Below are 17,744 nucleotides of genomic sequence, written 5' to 3'. Positions count from 1 at the left end.
CAGAGAGTTATCAGGTAATAAAATGCTTTCTTTTACTGCAGTTTTTGCTTCATGTATCATCTGTCAGTATAAAATGTGATAAATGGTGTCCTCAGAATAACGTTTTGACAGCTATCTTACTCCAGTGCAGTTAAATGCTCCCTACTTTAACATGAACTGATTATGTGGAGAAAATTGAGACTTGCACAACCAGCCTGCATTACTAACATAAAGTAGGCTATTCTGGTAGCACTGAAATGGTAGGGCTTATGCCTGTGGATGTCAGTGTAATAATGCTGGTCAAAACTGGAGCAGAAATTACAACATATTACATCGATCAGAATGCTGCCAGAATGTTAGTGTCTGGAATTATAGTTTAGGTTACAACTGTTCATTCACCAATGTGGTAAAATACAGGCAGAATTGGCTTGGCACAGAGCGTTTTTAAATCCCTGGGTAATAGCCAGTTTGTTCGGCCTGCAAGCTAATGTAATCAGAGAGCAGTTCTCGTGACTTCCTCACTCCTTCTGGCTAGGGTGGATATTGTGATACAAATTGATACCAGAATTCGGTCATCAGTCTTCTGCAACATTTTTCTGCATTATAAATGCTCTGCCTCTCACAATTTCAGACATGGAAAAGATAATTTAACATAACATAATGAACAACAAGCCAGAGCACAATTTAAGGAAAATATGTAAAATCAATAATTTATGCCCTTTAAGTTAAAGTGACAATTTTAGCTGGATATAATTGGATGGTGTTTAATGAATCAACAGGCACAATATGGTACTTTAATCTTTACTGAGATTACTGTTTTGTGCACTATCTCTGAAAAACAAATGCAATAACCAAATATTACAGCAGAAGTATTACAAAAACACATTTTGAGTTTGTGGATTATTTAAAAAGGCATTCCAACTTTACAGTTTGAGCCAACAGTTACTCATTTCCTTTGGAAAAACAATAGAGGTGGTACACTGCTGAGACACTCATGCCGTGGTTTTGAGAACTCTACTTCCTCAGCTCTTATAAAATTGCTTTTCATTATATTTCACCCAAGACAAATGGGCAAACATATTACTGATCCCTCTTGGCAAGGAAAGAGGGGGAGAAGAAAAGAGGGTGAGGAAAAGATTTCAAAGTTGCACTGCTGTGCTTTGTAAAATTATCTCTAAAATAGTAACAAAATGTATTTAATTGGTCACAGTCTGGAGCCCAAACAAAGATTAAAACAGTAAGTTATTTTAATGCTTACAAAAGAAGCAGATCCACTTTAGAAAAGTCCAGGTCTTGCAAGAGAAACTGAGCCGGAGCATCGACTGGAGGATATGAAGACAACACTATTGATATTGATACTACTGCAAATAATTAATTTAATTAATATTCATATTGATTAGTTTCTCAGAATCTTTTTGATTATCCTAGGGAGGGGTGTATTTTTCCAATGCATATTCCTTTTCTCTGGAAGAATATATTATGGTTATTATACCTTTATTTAATCAGGAAGTCCCACTGAGATCAGAAAATCTATTTTATATGGGAGACCTGGCCAAGACAACAGCCACACAAAGTATTACACAATAAAAAAAACAAATGATACTGCGATCCAAAGTTACCTGTTAGGAAAACAATTGCATCCCTCCTTTACTGCATTTCATATGATACTCTTAAATCCTTAATGAATGTGAGTGTTATGATTTTAGGGAACCTTTTGTCAAGGTAGGAAATGCTTGTTGCCAAAATCCCTCAAAGCCCATACATATTTGAGGAGGTAAAGGGCTCTGATGCCTTGCAGAACCAATTATCCCACTTCAACTATTTCACATTTTATTATGTTACAACCACAAACATCAATGTATTTTTTGTGATTTTATGTGATAGACTAACACAAAGTGGTGCATGATGCATAATGCGAAGGGAAATTATACAAGACTCATTAAAATCTAAGGTGTGCTATGCATCTGTATTGAACACTCGTTTACTCTGGTCCCCTTAAATAAATTTCAGTGCACTTAATTCTCATCAGAAGTGGACTAATTAGTAAATAGAGTCTACCTGTGTAAAAACCTCCAAACAGAGGTGCCCAGGACGCATTCTGATCAGACCCCAGCTGACTCCTTTCGATGAAGAGAATCAGCAGCTCTACTTTGAACTCCATGCGGATGACAGAGCTCCTAACCCTATCCATATGGCTGAGTCCGGCCATTAAAGGGAGGTAGCTCATTTCACCTGCTTGTATGGTCTTTCAATCATGATCCATATCTCATGACCATAGGTGATGGTCGGAACTTAGAAGGAATGGTAAATTTAGCGCTTTCCTTAGTAGCTTAGCTCCTGCGGTTCACAGCACCAGACCCACATTACTGCAGACAATGCCACATTCCATCTGTCTGTCTCCCATTCCATTCTACCATCACTTATCACCAACATACTTAAGCTCCTCTGCTTGGGGCAGAGACTTTCAACCAGGGTTCAGTTGTTCCAAGCTTTCCACACTTAACTGTTCAGCCAAGATGGCCATGGGAACTCTGGAGGAGCATCACAGAACATCTGCTCATGTGGGACAGTCTGTTGACTAGGCAACTATCAGGAAGGAACTCCACAGGTCTTTATTGAGAAGAGGCAATAGCCACTGTGTTGTAAAAAAACATTAAGTTCCAACTCCACTTTGCCACAGGTCATGTAGGGAACACAGAGAACATGTGGGAAAAGGGTATCTGGTTAGATAAAACAAAATCTGTGTCAGGGTTTGGACTTTTTTGGACTTTTGTTTGTGGTTTTGTGTTTATTTAGTTTCCGTCCAGATGTTTTCTAGTTTGGGTTTTGCAGTTTGTTTATTTCCTTTTGCCCCCAGTTAGTTTTGTTCCCTTACTGCCTACTAGTGTGTGTTGTGTTCTCTCCTCTCATTCTTAGTTTCTTAGTTGTTGCTTTCTTATTACTTTGTGTGGTATTATTATTATTATTATTGTTTTTGTCATCATTAAAGTTCTTTGTCTTCCTTGGATTCTCTAGTTTAGTTTCTCATTTAGTATCCCTGTGTTTATTTATGTTAGGTATTTGTTCTCACTCCTAGTTTAGTTTCTATAGCTCCAGCCTCCCTTATAGGCTAGCTTTAGTTATTGTTTACTTTTTATTCTAGTCCTCGTTTCTTCTGCCTAATCCTCGTTTTGTTCTTTCAGTGTTGGTTTAGGTTTGTTTACTTTTGTAGTCTGGGTTTCTTTATGGTTTCTATTTTGTTAAGTCCTTAGATCTTAGGTTGTTGTGTTCCCTCCAGTTTCTCAGTTTCCTTTAGTTCATGTTTCTTCTTGATTCTTATGCTTTATTTATTTTGGTCTATAGTTTCATTTAAGTCTGCTCACTGTCTTTTTATTTAGTCCTTTTCCTCATGTTTTAGTCTTCGTATTAGGTTCACCTGCTCCCTCTGGCTCCCTGCATCCGTGTCTCACCTGTTCCCTGTTTTCTTTGATTATCTGCCCTTTGTTACCCTCTCAGGTCTTTCTGTATATTAGTTGGTCTGTGTTCTTAGTTCCTCGCTGGTACCTTCTGTTCGTTCCGTTCACTACCTATGATTAAGTTCTGTTTTGCAAAGTTCCTGCAGTGAGATCTCATGTGAGTTTTGGTTTTCGACTCTTGTTTGTACCTGCAGTAATTTTGCTACGTTTTGGAAAGCCTTTGAATAAAAGCTTAAGACTTCCACAACATGCTGCTGCCAAGCTCTTGTTTGCGCTTTGGTCCGACCCAAACTCAGAATATGACAAACTGACCTTTTTGGCTTACATGCAAAATGATATGTGAGCAGGAAAATGAACACTGCACATGAACCTCAAGACTTCATTAACTTAGTGTGACAGAATCATGCGGTGGAGATACTTTTTTTTGATGAGAAAATGGATTGAGATACAAATAGAATCATCCTGGCAGAACACGTTAGAGGCTGCAAAAGGCTTCAAACTGTGATGTAGGTTCACCTTTCAGCAAGATACCAAGCCTAAACATATAGAGGAGCTGGAATGGAATGGTTTAGATCAAAGAATATCTTAATCAAATTCAGAATTTGTGGCAAAACCTAAACTGACGTCCACAGAGTAAGCGTGTTTAGCTTCTAAATTGTTTATCGTTATTAGATTTGACATATGTATCATCTTCCTTCCATTTCATACATATGTACTACCTTCTTTTGTTCTGTCACAAAAAATTCCAATGAAATACACGGAAGTTAATGGTTGAAATGTGACAAAATGTGAAAATGTTTTAAAGGGGTGTGAATACTTTTGCGTGGCACATAAATGTTCAAAAAACCTGTGCACGTGAGCTTTCATCAACACATCTTCAACCTTAGCCTAAGTCAGTAAAAGGTTTCAAAGAAATACGCTGTATTTAATAGCTTATATAATTTTCGAAAAATTAAATGTCTCATCCATCAGCCCCTTAAACCTCAAAACAAGTTGCTCTAATGTTTCACATGAAAGCACATGCCATATGGTTTTTGTTTTATATAATGTTAGATACAAAAAACACAACACTGTTCTCATCAACTCTTAGCGGGGTTTCAATGATTTCAATTTGTTTTAGCCTATCCTGCCATGTGAAAACCTCCCGACAATACAACCAAGGCACCGGCAAACATTATTATCTGAAAACAAATGAACATTGCAGCAGATCTATACTCACTGATTCTCTGTTGGTCTTAGACAAGATAAAAACCTAAATGTCTCAGGTGTTGCTGGGTCTTAACATTTAAATCACTTTGCGAAAACGAGTAGGAAAAAGGATTTCATTTTAAACGTGAGTATGCAAACTAAGATGACTCAGGATATCAGGAGTTCCCAATTTCACAAAATGGCAAACTTCTGATTAAAGTGTTACTGAAACCACTTATCATTTTATACACAAGGGCTCAAATCAGTGACTTCAGCTTGTTGCAGAAGGGCCTTCACTTGTCGGATCTTTCCCAAAAGCACTTGGAAAAGTTAGCAAATGAGGATGGAACTATTTTAAGCCTCCAGTGATCCAGTTTTAACTTTTCTGGAACTACAATTTTATGGCTGGGCAATATTTAGCCAACTCTACTTGTCAGTGTGGAGGGAGAGTGAATGGAAGACATGGGGAGAAGCAGGAGAGGGGAGATGGTGGAATCAGTTTGATGCCAAGAGCTGCACAGAGACCCTGATTAAATGCCTTCCCTAACTCACAGGGACCACTGATAAGACCAATGCACTCTGGGCGGTATGTGCATGAGTGTGTGTTCACCAGCCAGAAAGCAAGGTCTGTGTCTATGCACGTGGAGAAGCTGGAGTGTGTATGATTCAAAGTGTGTGTGTCCCAACACCAATTCTCCTGTGTAAACATGCTGACCTGGCACAACACCAGAAGAGACTTTGAAGTTGGCAATAGCTACTGTAATCTCACTCCCTATATCTCTCACAGACTCTCGCACACATAGACACATGCATACACACATGCACTGCTGAGCTTGAAGCAAGACTTAACATTGGTAACCTTTTTTGGCTAAGCATGTGGCTGCTAACACAGACAGACACCCTCACATGCTAACATAATCATTATTTAAATGCATCTGTCCCAGACATAAAAAGATAAAATAGAACCTCACAAACAAAGCCTAAATGATCCTCCTCTGGTTATGTTTTTATCTGTACCACATTCTTGCTGATATTGTTCTGTTTTTCTGTCAGTGTCTTCATTTTTTTAAATCTGATCATTTGTGACTTGGCCTAGACTACCATAAGAAGCGTCCCTTGTGCAACCAATGCAATAAAGGACATTTATAACAGAATTACATACATTGTCTTATTTACAGTGCAGGTCATGCACTCATCATGTGACTGAATCTCAGTATTTTGGACTCTAATTGAATTTAAACAATTTCTTCAAGCGTGGAAAGATGGTTCAGAATGCATAAAGGCTCAAATGATTTCATACAGCTCGACAAATATTTGGATAAATTATATTTAAGCTTCTGAGAAACCAAACACCAAATCATGTTTTAAAATTTGACCTCTCTTCTTATCAGCAATGGTTAGGTCATTTTAAATCCTTGGAAAGGATTTCCTGACATGGACAGAGTTTTAAAGCATATGCTACAAATGTGCTCTATACTCAGAGACACTCTCCTATATACATATATATAATTATTTCTTTTAAAAGCCATGACCCATTCGCTTACTGGACACTCAATAAAAATTGTTTCCCTGATCATGCTCTAATAGCCCGAGCCTATCTCTCTGCCCCATTGCAAAGCGAGCAACTGTTTAGCTTGTCTGGGCATGTAATAGATGACAAAAGAAGTCGCCTATCTGGTGAAAAAGCAGAAATGCTTCTGTTCATCAAGAAAAACCTGCTCATTGACTTTTGAAAATGTTACATTGCATAGATACAACATTTTCAAAAGTCAACGGGTAATATCGGCTATGGTTGGCTTGTGGGACTCCTGAGGCAGCTGACAGATACCGTAAGGCCAAGCGTGACGTGGCCTGGGTTGTGGCAGAGGCAAAAACTTGGACCTGGGAGAAGTTCGGTGGGGCCATGGAGAAGGACTATCGGTTGGCCTCAAAGAGATTCTGGTAGACCTTCATAATAAGGGTAACCGAAGGGTGTGTTCCAACTATAGGGGGATCATCCTGTCTTTATACAAGCGGAGCAGGAGTTTGGTCCGCATTGCCGGCACTAAGTCGGAACTGTTCCCGGTGCATGTTGGACTTCGGCACGGCTGCCCTTAGTCAACGGTCCTATTCATAACTTTAATGGACAGGATTTCTAGGCACAGCCAAGGGCCAGAGGGGGTCTGGTTTGGGGACCAGTGGATTTCGTCTCATCTTTTTGCAGATGACGTGGTCCTGCTGGCCCCCTCTAGCCAAGACCTATAGCATGCACTGGGGCGGTTCGCAGCCGAGTGTGAAGCGGCTAGGATTACAGATCAGCTCATCCAAGTCCGAGGCCATGGTTCTTGACCGGAAAAGGCTGGCTTGTCCTCTTCAGGTTGGAGGGGAGTTCCTGCCTCAAGTGGAGGAGTTCAAGTATCTTGGGGTCTTGTTCACGAGTGAGGGGGGAATGGAGTGGGAGATTGACGGATCAGTGTGGCTGCCGCAGTAATATGGACACTGTGCCGGTTCGTTGTGGAGAAGAGAGATCTGAGCCGAAAAGCAAAGCTCTCGATTTACCGGTCGGTCTATGTTCCTATCCTCACCTACGGCTGAATTTGGGTGTTTTTATTTTTGCACTACAAGGATACTTAGTACATTTTCAAGTTATTTTGTTAGTTTGTCCTTAACTGACCCCAGACCTTGTGATTTTGTAAAAAAAAATATATATATATATTTTGTTTCATGGATATTGTTCAGTGGTTTTTAAAATAAAATTGGAGCATTGAAGGTGTGTTGTGACGTAACACCTGACAGTGTCAGTAATTAAAAAAAAAAAATTGGTATTGACCAAAATCAGAATCGGCAGGTCAAGCTTTTTAAAGATCGGCGACCGGCCAGAAAACTGCAATCGGTGTGACACAGTGTAATGTCGTGAAGGCTTTTTGCACAAGAGTCTTGATCAAAGTTGTGCATATGTGTGCTCTAGGTATGCACTGATAGGTGAAAAGTATTCTAAGCCTGTCTAATGAATCCCTTTTACCAATGTTCTTAAATTACTCTAGCGTTATGAGTACTTACCCTACTTAGTGTGATGATGTGGAAGACACGGACTCTAATAGATGTCAGTAGCTTTGATTCTTCTCCATGCAACATATGTTTGCTTTTTTGCCTGCAGTTTCTCATATGTTCAACCACATCCTTTCAGTGATTTTTCTAAAGGTACTTGTTTGCTTTTGTATTGTTCTGTCAGAAGGGTGACCTAACCATACTAGCATATATTTCATCAAACAATGAAGGCGGGTGGAGTGTGGGACAAAGAATGAGCATTGATGGAGAACGACAGTCTCCATTTGTCCTTTAAACCATTTAATCAGTCATTTAGCAACCTAACAGTATTGTGAGGTGAAAAGACTCACATGCATCTTCTTATCCTTTCTGTCGTATCCTTTCCAGAGCTTCAGGAATACTGTGCCTTGCAAAACTATTCATCCAACATTTATTTTCTTTGACATTCTTTTACATGTCATGGTACAACCACAAACTTCAGTGAATTATATTTGATTTCCTTTGTTTTTTACCTATACGTGGTAATACAAGATTGTCAAGTTTTGTTTACAAATAAAAACCTTTATACAGGCTCCTTTACTCCAATATCCTTATATAAAATTATCAAGACATGGCAATTCACCTCTAATGAAAAGCTCAGCAAGGACAGCATTAATCAGAGAATCCTCCAAGAGGTCCAAAGTAACCCGGGAGTAGCTGCAAAGATCTGCATCTCAGGTGGGACACACTGTTGACAGGAAAACTATTAATTGTGCAATCTACAAATCTGGCCTTGATAGAGAAGTAGCAAGAAGACAGCTGTCGTTTAAACAAAGCAGTAAAAAGCCCCACTAGCACTTGAAAGGGGCAAAGAATCCATGTAAGAAATGTGCTTTGGTAAGATGAGACCAAAATATAACTTTGCGGCCTACACGTAAGAGATGGTCAGAGTTGATAGGAAGATAAATGGAGCTACATACAGCACAACCAAGGACAAAACCCTGTTCAAAGCTGAGGAGATTAAGATTAAAGCATATTCATGTGTTACAATGTGTTTGAATTCAAATAAGAATCTGTGATATGTTATTCAGAGACACTCTCCTTTTAATCTTCCTGAGCTTGAGCTAATGCAAAGAAAGAATGAGCAAAAGTTTTAATCTTTGGCTGTGCAAAACTGGAAGACACGTATAACAAACGACCAGCTGTTATAATTGTGGAGTGTGGTTTTACAACGCATTAACTCAAGGGGGCTGAAAACAAATGCTCACCACACTTTTCAGACTTTTTCTGTAAGAAACATTTTAAACTGTCCTTCCACCTTACAGCTATATACTCCTTTGTTTTGGTCGATCGCATAACATCCCACTAAATACTGTTTTAAACTTGAACTTTGTGGTTGTAATGTGACAAAAAGCGTAAAAGTTGTAGGAGTAAATATACTTTTGCACAGCACTGTTTTAGTTAAAAGGAGAACAACAAAATAGCAAAAGGCTGTCTGTTTATTATGTAATTTTCTGTTGGTTATTTCCCACTTCTGAACTCACAGCCACACTTCTTATTTGAGTCTGATCAGAGGCTCCTAAACCTCACCGAGGCGGTTTAGGAGCCTCTGATCACATAGAAAGCTTCTTAGGGTATTAAAGTGGGGCAGAGGGCTGTCAGAACTTTTACCACAAAGGATTAAAACTGACTTAAATTAATCTTACCATGGGACTGGGTTTCACCAGTAAGGGTATTCTTATACACTATCCCACCACTTACAAGTATAAAAAAGGGGGAAAAAGCATTTCCGTGCATTATGGAAACTGGAGCTCAGTTGAACTACAATTTTGGATGGGACATTAAAATGTCATGTTGTAACTGATTCTTTTATCCTTTTGGTTTTTATGTTTACAATCTATTTTTCTTGTTTATTTATTCATCAGTGAAAATGGTACAACAATTTATAATGCCCTTTGTGAGAAATAAGCACAATAAATAATTAGTCTCCAAGAAAATAGGTTAGGCAGCATTTGCTATTTTGTCTCTTGTTTTTCCCAGCCTGGGTTGCCAAATATGCAGACTGCACTCTGTATATTGGCCAGCAGGCACATAATCTTGTTAAAAAACCACAATTGCCTTGAACAATTGTTTTGTTGAATTTGAATTCAATCTCTTGCGCATACAAATTCAGACCGGCACCTTGCTAAATCAAGCAACGTTTGACAAAATGTCATGAGAATCTGAACGCAGAAGTTCAAGTATGAAAGTTAAAGAAATCTGAGCTGTTTTGAATTATCCTCACTCCCATCTCTGCTTTTATTAGCAAGAAAATAAAACAATCGAAGGAAAGAAAGGCATCAAATATGCTTTTCAGAAGTTCTACAAAGGCTAAAAAATAATCTTAGATAGACATTTTCTATAACAAAGTAGAAGAGTAAAGCTCCCATTGTGTGTGTGGTGAAAGGTTGGCTAACACAAGCTGGGAAATGCTTTTTGGCTTTCACCACATGCTCTTTCATCTGACGGGAACACTTAAAAGTTCATAAGTCCAAAGAATATGCCTTTAGTTAAGATGCAGCCTGCGTTGTTCACAGAAGCCTGACTAACTCAATAAGGCACGTCTGTACAAGCTTGTTGTGAGCATTATGACAAATATATACCCTAGCAGAGCTGAAACAACAACTGTCTTGTGAAGCTTAAAAGAAGCACTTGAGTAAAAAGCTCTTCTCATCAGGGGGTGTATTTATGCAAGGGCATGAAAAAAATCCACACTTTACATACATAAAAACCGCTAGCACTGGGTAAAGAGAGAGGTATTAGGGTAAGCGGAATAAATCTTCAACAGCACAAAATAAACAGATAGAGAACATGTGCTTTTGAGGTACATAGGGAATTGTCTCATCCCTCTTACGGCCGGCGTATTCTTCTATGCTCAGACTAAAACTAAAGATCTCAGCCTGCTTCCACATGTGAGCCTAATTCACTGTGACATCTTCCTAATCGGTAGTCTGGGGGGGATGAGACCAAATGCAAAGTCTACAGATATCACAGGTGTGATGCAATAAATGTAAAAAAAACAACTATAAAGAGGACATTTATTTTTTTAGCAAGCATGTGTGGCTTGTTGTTGTCATTAAAATCATTTGTTAAATCATCAGAATCATCAGACCTTTAAACAAACACTGCAAATTAGCATCAAACAGCCCTAACCCAAAATAATCTGCTCGGGGATACAGAAAAAACTATTACACTTTCACCAAATTATGAACTCCCACCAGTAATTACCATTTATGTTTGGAGACCCATGGAAAGCAACTTTCTTACTTAGAAGGCCTTAGTCCTGCAATAGGTACACAGTAACAATGCAGCAGCCCATTGGCTGGTGACCAGAACCAGCTGGACTCCTGATTGGATGACTTGACTGGATTGGCTACTGAAAAATCTGATATTTGTGTGGTCAGTGAACATACCATACCTAAGAGGCTAATTCACACTAGCAATAGCATGTATTCATGCCCCACCACATCCTTTAGGATATTCACATGCTATCCATACAGCTATGCAGTTTGATAATGGCTCACTTCAGCCTCTCTCGTTCCAGGAAAAATAGGTTTTTTTTTGGCTCCATGCATTACAGATGACTTTTATGGTTTTGGAATGTCTTTCAATGATGTTGGAAGGATGGTGGATGATGTGTTATAGAGGAGGAACTGCATGGCTAACTGCTGAGAAGACAGCCCAGCTGGCAGTATTGGCTAAGTGGGAACTTACATAATCCGGTGTGCTGGGAGAAGGAGGCTGGCCAACATGGTTCAGGGAGACAGCCGCACCAGTTTTTCTGCATTGCATGACAGAATGGTAATCATAAACCGCTGTGTTTGATATTTCTGATCATCTCTGTAGCAACTTGTCTGAGTCCAGCTGGAAGCATTAGTGAGTGGGCAGCTAGCATTGCAACTCCCCTCTTGTCCAGACAATGAAGGGGTGTGTTAAAACCTGATGTATCAAAAGGAAAGTACCAACACCTATCAGTCAGTACAACTATTGGCTATCATGGAGACTAAATGCATACTGGTAGACACAGGTGGACTCTGTAGAAGGTTCTGAGGTATGATTTTCTAACTGTAGGAAGACTCTACTCTATTAACGATATCATCCAGATGAGAGAAATAAAGTTTTTTTTTCATTCTTCAATTTTAAATCTATGTGAAACGACATTACATTACTTGTAATGTACAGTATGGTAATTGAGACATATTAAAAACATAAAAAACTAAAGCAAAAACAGAAAAATTTATGTATATCTGGCTGTACAACACATGGAAAGACAGAACACTAAGTGAGGTAAGTGCTCCTCCTCCATCTGTGGCTTCACTCACTATGCCTCCTGCTCATAATAGGTCAGTTAACATTGGCTGGATTGCCTCTTTAATGTATTACCAACATACCAAAACTTTTGGAGGTTTGGCAAGTAATTTAAGGTTTGATTACAAATCTGGGTTTACCAAAATGATGTGCACCTAGCATAAAAGGTTTGCTGCATCACTGCCATCACTTAGCCTGGGGCCCTTTCATAGGTCAGCTTGCAAATGAGCTGCCACACACAGATTTGCTTTGAATGTCTGCAGCAGGTTTTGAAAAGGTCTCTCATTGGTTTTGTCTTGGTCCTGGATTTGGTTTTGCGTTCCTCAAAGTTTTGGTCTTGTCTGATGTTGGCTCGACTTGGTTTCGAGTTTGGGGACCTTAACTACAACACTAATATGCTGTTTTTGTAATATCATATCTTTAAAGCAAATTCAATTTGAACTCTATTTAAACAGAGTTAAAGGAACCTTGCCTTTAGCGACAAAAAAAAAAAACTTTTCTAATTGGCAAGGTGAAGGGTAGTATTGAACTCAGATCTCTGTTCCCAGCAGAATGTGACAGCTCATATCCCCAGTAATTACTATGTGCATGTCACTGGGTGCTGTGGGATCACAGTGTTTCTATGGTGAGGCTTTTAGTGACTCATTGAGAACATTTGCCCTTAGCTTCAGTGCAGGTGTGAGTTTCAGGCAATCCAGACTAGGAGGTGTGGGTATCATCGCTGTATCAGGTTACCCTCTGTCAGTAAGGTGCAGATCCAGAAGAAGGTAAAGAAACCTGAGTAAGGCTTTACAATACAAGGCTGATCCCTAATTCCACCAACTGTTTTGTTATGGTTGACTTTTTGAAGAATCTAAAATCAGAACTTGCACAACTTATGTACAATATATTTCACAAATAAAGAAAAGAATCTCAGTATAGTGTTTATAGCTGGAGAGCTGTGGAAGTGTCATATTTGCTGTCCTACTGATGCAAGGTTTCTTTGTGGGAATCTTTAGTTGTTCTACTGTCAGAGCCTTCCAAAACCATGCATTATTTAATAAATTCAGTTTCTTGGCTGTTGATTGCTCTTGCTTATGCTAACATGCTGATGACAATAGTAACCACTCGAGTTAAAGAAAAACTCAGAAAAATGCTGTGAAGAAACTAAGCCAAATAGAAAGTAATTAAATACATTCAGCCCCATTAAATGAATGAAAAAAAACATTCCATTAATTCTAAAGTCAGTCTTCAGGGATAACGTTATAAAGTGCTGCTCTCTAATTGTGAATCTTGGGACCTGGAAAAGCTAAGGCTACCCTGCTTAGTGGAAGATTTCTCAAGCTCCGGCATCACGATTAAGAAGTGCTGCATTGAAATTACCTAAAATAGTAATAAATCATAACCATGAATATGATTAAAAGTTCTCATTTTGGAAAGAAAGATCATAAGAACTTTTCTTAAACAACATTAAAAATGTTGTTTTTTTTATATTGCAAAACTTTAATATAGATTTTATGTTGTCTTTAAATTAATACTCCAATCTTCAAACTCTCTCCCCAAGTATACATATTCCCCAAAAACAAGAACCATTTATTGTCATAAAGTGTTTTTTTGATGGACCAATATGCAGGGAAGAACTCCTGAAGCTCGAGGTTTTTCAGGTAAGATGAGTCTTTATTTTTCATGGCAGGACACAGACAGGGTGGCAAACACACAAGATCGCACATAAACTCACATAACATAAGGAACCATCACGGAACAAAGGAAACAAAACCGCTGGAACCCAGGCGATCGGTGCAGAGACCGCTGGGACCTTCGGTGAGGCTGTGGAGATCTGTGGCAGACCGCCGAGGCCCAGCATGCAGAGAGGGTGCGTCCTCACACTCCTCAGGGACAGGGACAGGAAGTGGAGACAGGTCCTCCACGAACTCCTCCGGAATGGGAACCAGGGATGGAGGCAGTTCGTCCTCGGAGCCCTCCGGGACAGGACCAGAAACAGGAGCAGGAATTTGAGGCAGTCCATCCACGAGCCCCTCACGGACAGGAACAGAGTGTGAGGGTGGCTCGGCTTGGGACCCCTCCGGAATAGAACTAGGAACAGGATCGGGGTGTGGAGGCGGTTCATCCAAGAACCTCCCCGGAACAGGACCAGAAACAGGATCGGGGTGTGGAGGCAGTTCATCCAAGAACCCCTCTGGAACAGAACCAGAAACAGGATCGGGGTGTGGAGGCGGTTCATCCATGAACCCCTCCGGAACTGGACCACAAACAGGATTAGGAGTCGGAAGCAGCGGCGATGGCTGATCAGGAGCTAAAACATGAGCTCCAAAGCCACCTCCAGCTTCAGTGGAGAGGCAAGTGGAGGAGGTGACAGGAGGCCTCCTCATTGAAGCGGCCCTTTGTCGCAGGGCCCTTTGTCGCTCGGCCTCAATGGCGAGGTGAATCCGAGGACCAGGGAAAAAAATCCTTCCTCGCCTCGAGCCAGTCTTGGAGGCTGCCAGCTATCTCCAGCCTCCTCCATGGGGAGCTGGGAGAGGTAACAAGGTGGGAAAACAATTTGACCAGAATCTCACCCCTCTTGAATTCCCTCATCATTCCTCCCGCTTGGTCCCGTTGGTCTTTATATTTTATCGATATTTTATATCGTGACAATAATACATGTGCATAGATATTCAGCCACCTTTATTCAACCAACACTAAATTAAATAAAACCAATTATCTTCAGTAATTAGCAAACAGAATGTGTAATTTAATGTTAGTATGAAAACAACTCTTCTGCTAAGAACACAGAGGTTTATTAGAGAACAGTACTGAGTATACATGAAGACCAAAGAACAGACCAGACAGGTCAGGGATGAACTACGTAGGAGTTTAAAGCAGGGTTATGTTATAAAACTACTCAGGGAGTACTGTTCAAGCCATTTGCCAAAAGGGGGAAGAGTATAAGAGCAGCTGCATGACATGGCCATTGAACTAAACTAGAAGGTGAGGTAAGGAGAGCAATGATCGGTAAAGAATCAAAGAGGCCCATGGTGACTCTGGAGGATCTACAGAGATCTGCTGCTCAGGTGAGAAAATCTTTTGACCGGACAACTATTCACCATACTCTCCAGATATAAGGAAGAGCGGGAAGAAAGAGCATTTTTTCAAGACAGTCACACTGTAGAAGTTCAGTTTGTGCCACTACCAATGTAAATGATGTTATTCTTTTGCACTGACAGGGACGTTGCTCAGAGTTGATGGGTACGACCTAAATACAGGGCAATCCTGGTAGAAATCATGTCAGATGCTGCAAATACTTGAGACTAGCAGTCCAGCCACACAATAACTCTTAAATATAGAGCCAAAGCTACAATTGATTGGTTTAGAGTAGCAGATTCATGTGGTAGAATGGCCCAGTCAAAGTCCAGACAGAAGATATAAGTCAAATTCAAAAACTGATGTCCAGAAACACACTCAGTCAGACCTAACTTGTGGGTTTTTCCAAAGAAGATAAATAATTCAATTTATAGATGTGTAAAACTGGTAGAGACACACCCCAAAAGACGTGGGGCTGAACTTCGAGTAAAAGATGATTCTAGAAAGTTTTGACTTGGGCTGTTTAATACAAATGCACAGCACACTTTTCAAACATTAATTAATACCCTTTTCCATCCAATCCACATTTAAGTGCTACTTTGTGATATTCTGTCACAGAAAAACTCAATGAAATACATTGGAATTGGAATTTGTAATAAAAAGGCCCTTTAGTTATTCAAAAGTTTATATCGCAGGCATCTAACACCTAAATTAAAGAAAGAGGGTTTTGTGAAGAAATTGTGAAAGTGAATTTCTCTGTCACTTCTAACTTAAAAACCTTCAACCAAAGTGAAATATCACATCACACTGAGTCACAGAAACGTAGATAGTCACAGTTAGTTGGATCGAAGTGCTGGTGTCTCTCTCATCCAGCGTGACTAACTGGATTTGACACAGGGAGGAGTAGACAGCTCCCAGGTTCACAAAGCACATTCTGTTTGTCTGACCCCATCCTCTCCAAGCACATTTACAAACACACACACCTACACATAGAGCCTGCACACACAATCCTATTTGGCAACACACTCACGCACAGGTAGAAGGCAGTGTCACATAATCCACTGGGTAAATTCACCAAGACACACTGACTCTGCCTCACTAGGACATAAACAGAAGGAGTTTGTAATCATAGGTTTGTCATTACTGATCAATAGATGGCTAATCCTATTTGTATAAACCACATAATGACACATTATTAAAAGTTCACAGCAAGGGCATTGTTGTAAGAGCAAAAGAATAAAAAATTGTGAAGCATAGCCTGTATTTGACGTAACCCCCAACCAGGTGTCAACTTTGACTTTCTCCCCTCTTTATCTGACCTGCATTGGGTAGGCAACAGCTTGTCGTAATTTAAACTAATCGGATGATTCTCTCTTCATAATCCAAGATCTACAGGGTGCCAGGGGCTGATTGTGACGGGACCTCTGTATGAGTTAGACACACTGACGAAATTACGGTGCACTTGTTGGGGGGTAAAAATCAGAAATTTTAGGTTTAAAGAAAGGGCAATATAAAATTCCTGAATAAAGCTCGTGGATTTGTCAAAAACAAAACATAGAATCAGGTTTCATACAGTGCATTATGTTCCCATATAAGTAAGTGATAATTGATAGGTTAAGAGGTTAAATTTAAGACGAGCATTGCAAACGAATGCGCTGGCTCGCGTTGAATAGACTCTAATGGACGTCATTTGAAGCGTCCAAACCAGCAGTCCTCCCATAAGAAGGTCTCAGCACCACGGACAGCGAATCCTTAAATTTATCCAAGAACATGCTTTCAGCTGCCACACTTTACTACGCCTAGTCTTACATTAAGGCGCATATTTCCTCTATTTTAGTCTCATGATCGAGATTCTTCTCACATATACACGTGCAAACTGATTTTATGTATTTTAAAAAGCAACACAGACCTAACACAGGAGCATCAGATGTAAAGGCTTTTGATAATATAAAAACAATTGAAGAAGCAGCAAGATGGCATGCAAGTAGAAATTGCAGCTGACGCTCTCCAAAGTCAATAATGAGCAAACATAGAGCTTTCCCATTAGGGAATATGGGTTTTAGAGGGATACAGCGCAGGGCTTACCGTGTTATCCTCGTCGAAGCCATATGTTTAACATTCAAATCTACTTTTCCACACACTGTTGCTGTCCCCCTTGGCCGCAGGTAACTGGAAATCCAGGAAATAACATCCAGTACAACTTATCCACCCAACCTGCTCGCTTGGCTGAACGTTCACTCTACTTATTATTATCTACTCAATTATTTTCTTTTTTCTTGGGAAGCGGGTAAATATTTCAAAGACGTCGCGTTCAAGGCGAAAAGAACAGCCCGCGTCTTACATAGAAGTCAATAAAGAGATGGCAGTAACGTTTGGTGCTCTCCTTTTTTCTTCTTTAGTTGAAGTCTCCGCTGCGGGACTTAGCGCTCTGTGGGAGGGAGACAGAGCAACAGTCTCTGCGCTCTAGTGCTCCCCCTTTGCTTCCCCAACCGCGGAGTGAGACAGAGAGGGAGGGGGAGGCGCAAAGAGTTGGCCAACAGCGGCGACATCAGCTGAAGGAAGAGAGAGAGAATGTGTGTAAAAATGTGGATTCGTGTAAAAGCCGTCATGCGTTCATCGCAGGAGTTGCCAGCTGCACAGATGACAAACGTTGCACCGTAATATAATAGACAAGAAGCGCACGGATTAGCCGGTGTTCGCTTCGCTCTG

General features: G+C 40.1%; 1 protein-coding gene across 1 annotated transcript in view; it reads right to left on the bottom strand.

Moving 5' to 3' along the window:
* Nucleotides 1-17,516, bottom strand: part of LOC124874972 (protocadherin-15-like) — a 346,908-nt gene extending 329,392 nt beyond the window's left edge. Inside the window, exon 1 of the mRNA XM_047376690.1 lies at nt 17,121-17,516. The gene's annotated coding sequence lies outside the window, so the exon portion shown is untranslated. The remainder of the gene's footprint in view (nt 1-17,120) is intronic.
* Between the last annotated feature and the right edge of the window lie 228 nt (nt 17,517-17,744).

Source organism: Girardinichthys multiradiatus, chromosome 10 (assembly GCF_021462225.1).
Source record: "Girardinichthys multiradiatus isolate DD_20200921_A chromosome 10, DD_fGirMul_XY1, whole genome shotgun sequence".
Classification (NCBI taxonomy): Eukaryota; Metazoa; Chordata; class Actinopteri; order Cyprinodontiformes; family Goodeidae; genus Girardinichthys; species Girardinichthys multiradiatus.
The sequence above is the reverse complement of the archived record's forward strand: the minus strand, read 5'-3'. Positions and strand labels throughout refer to the sequence as shown.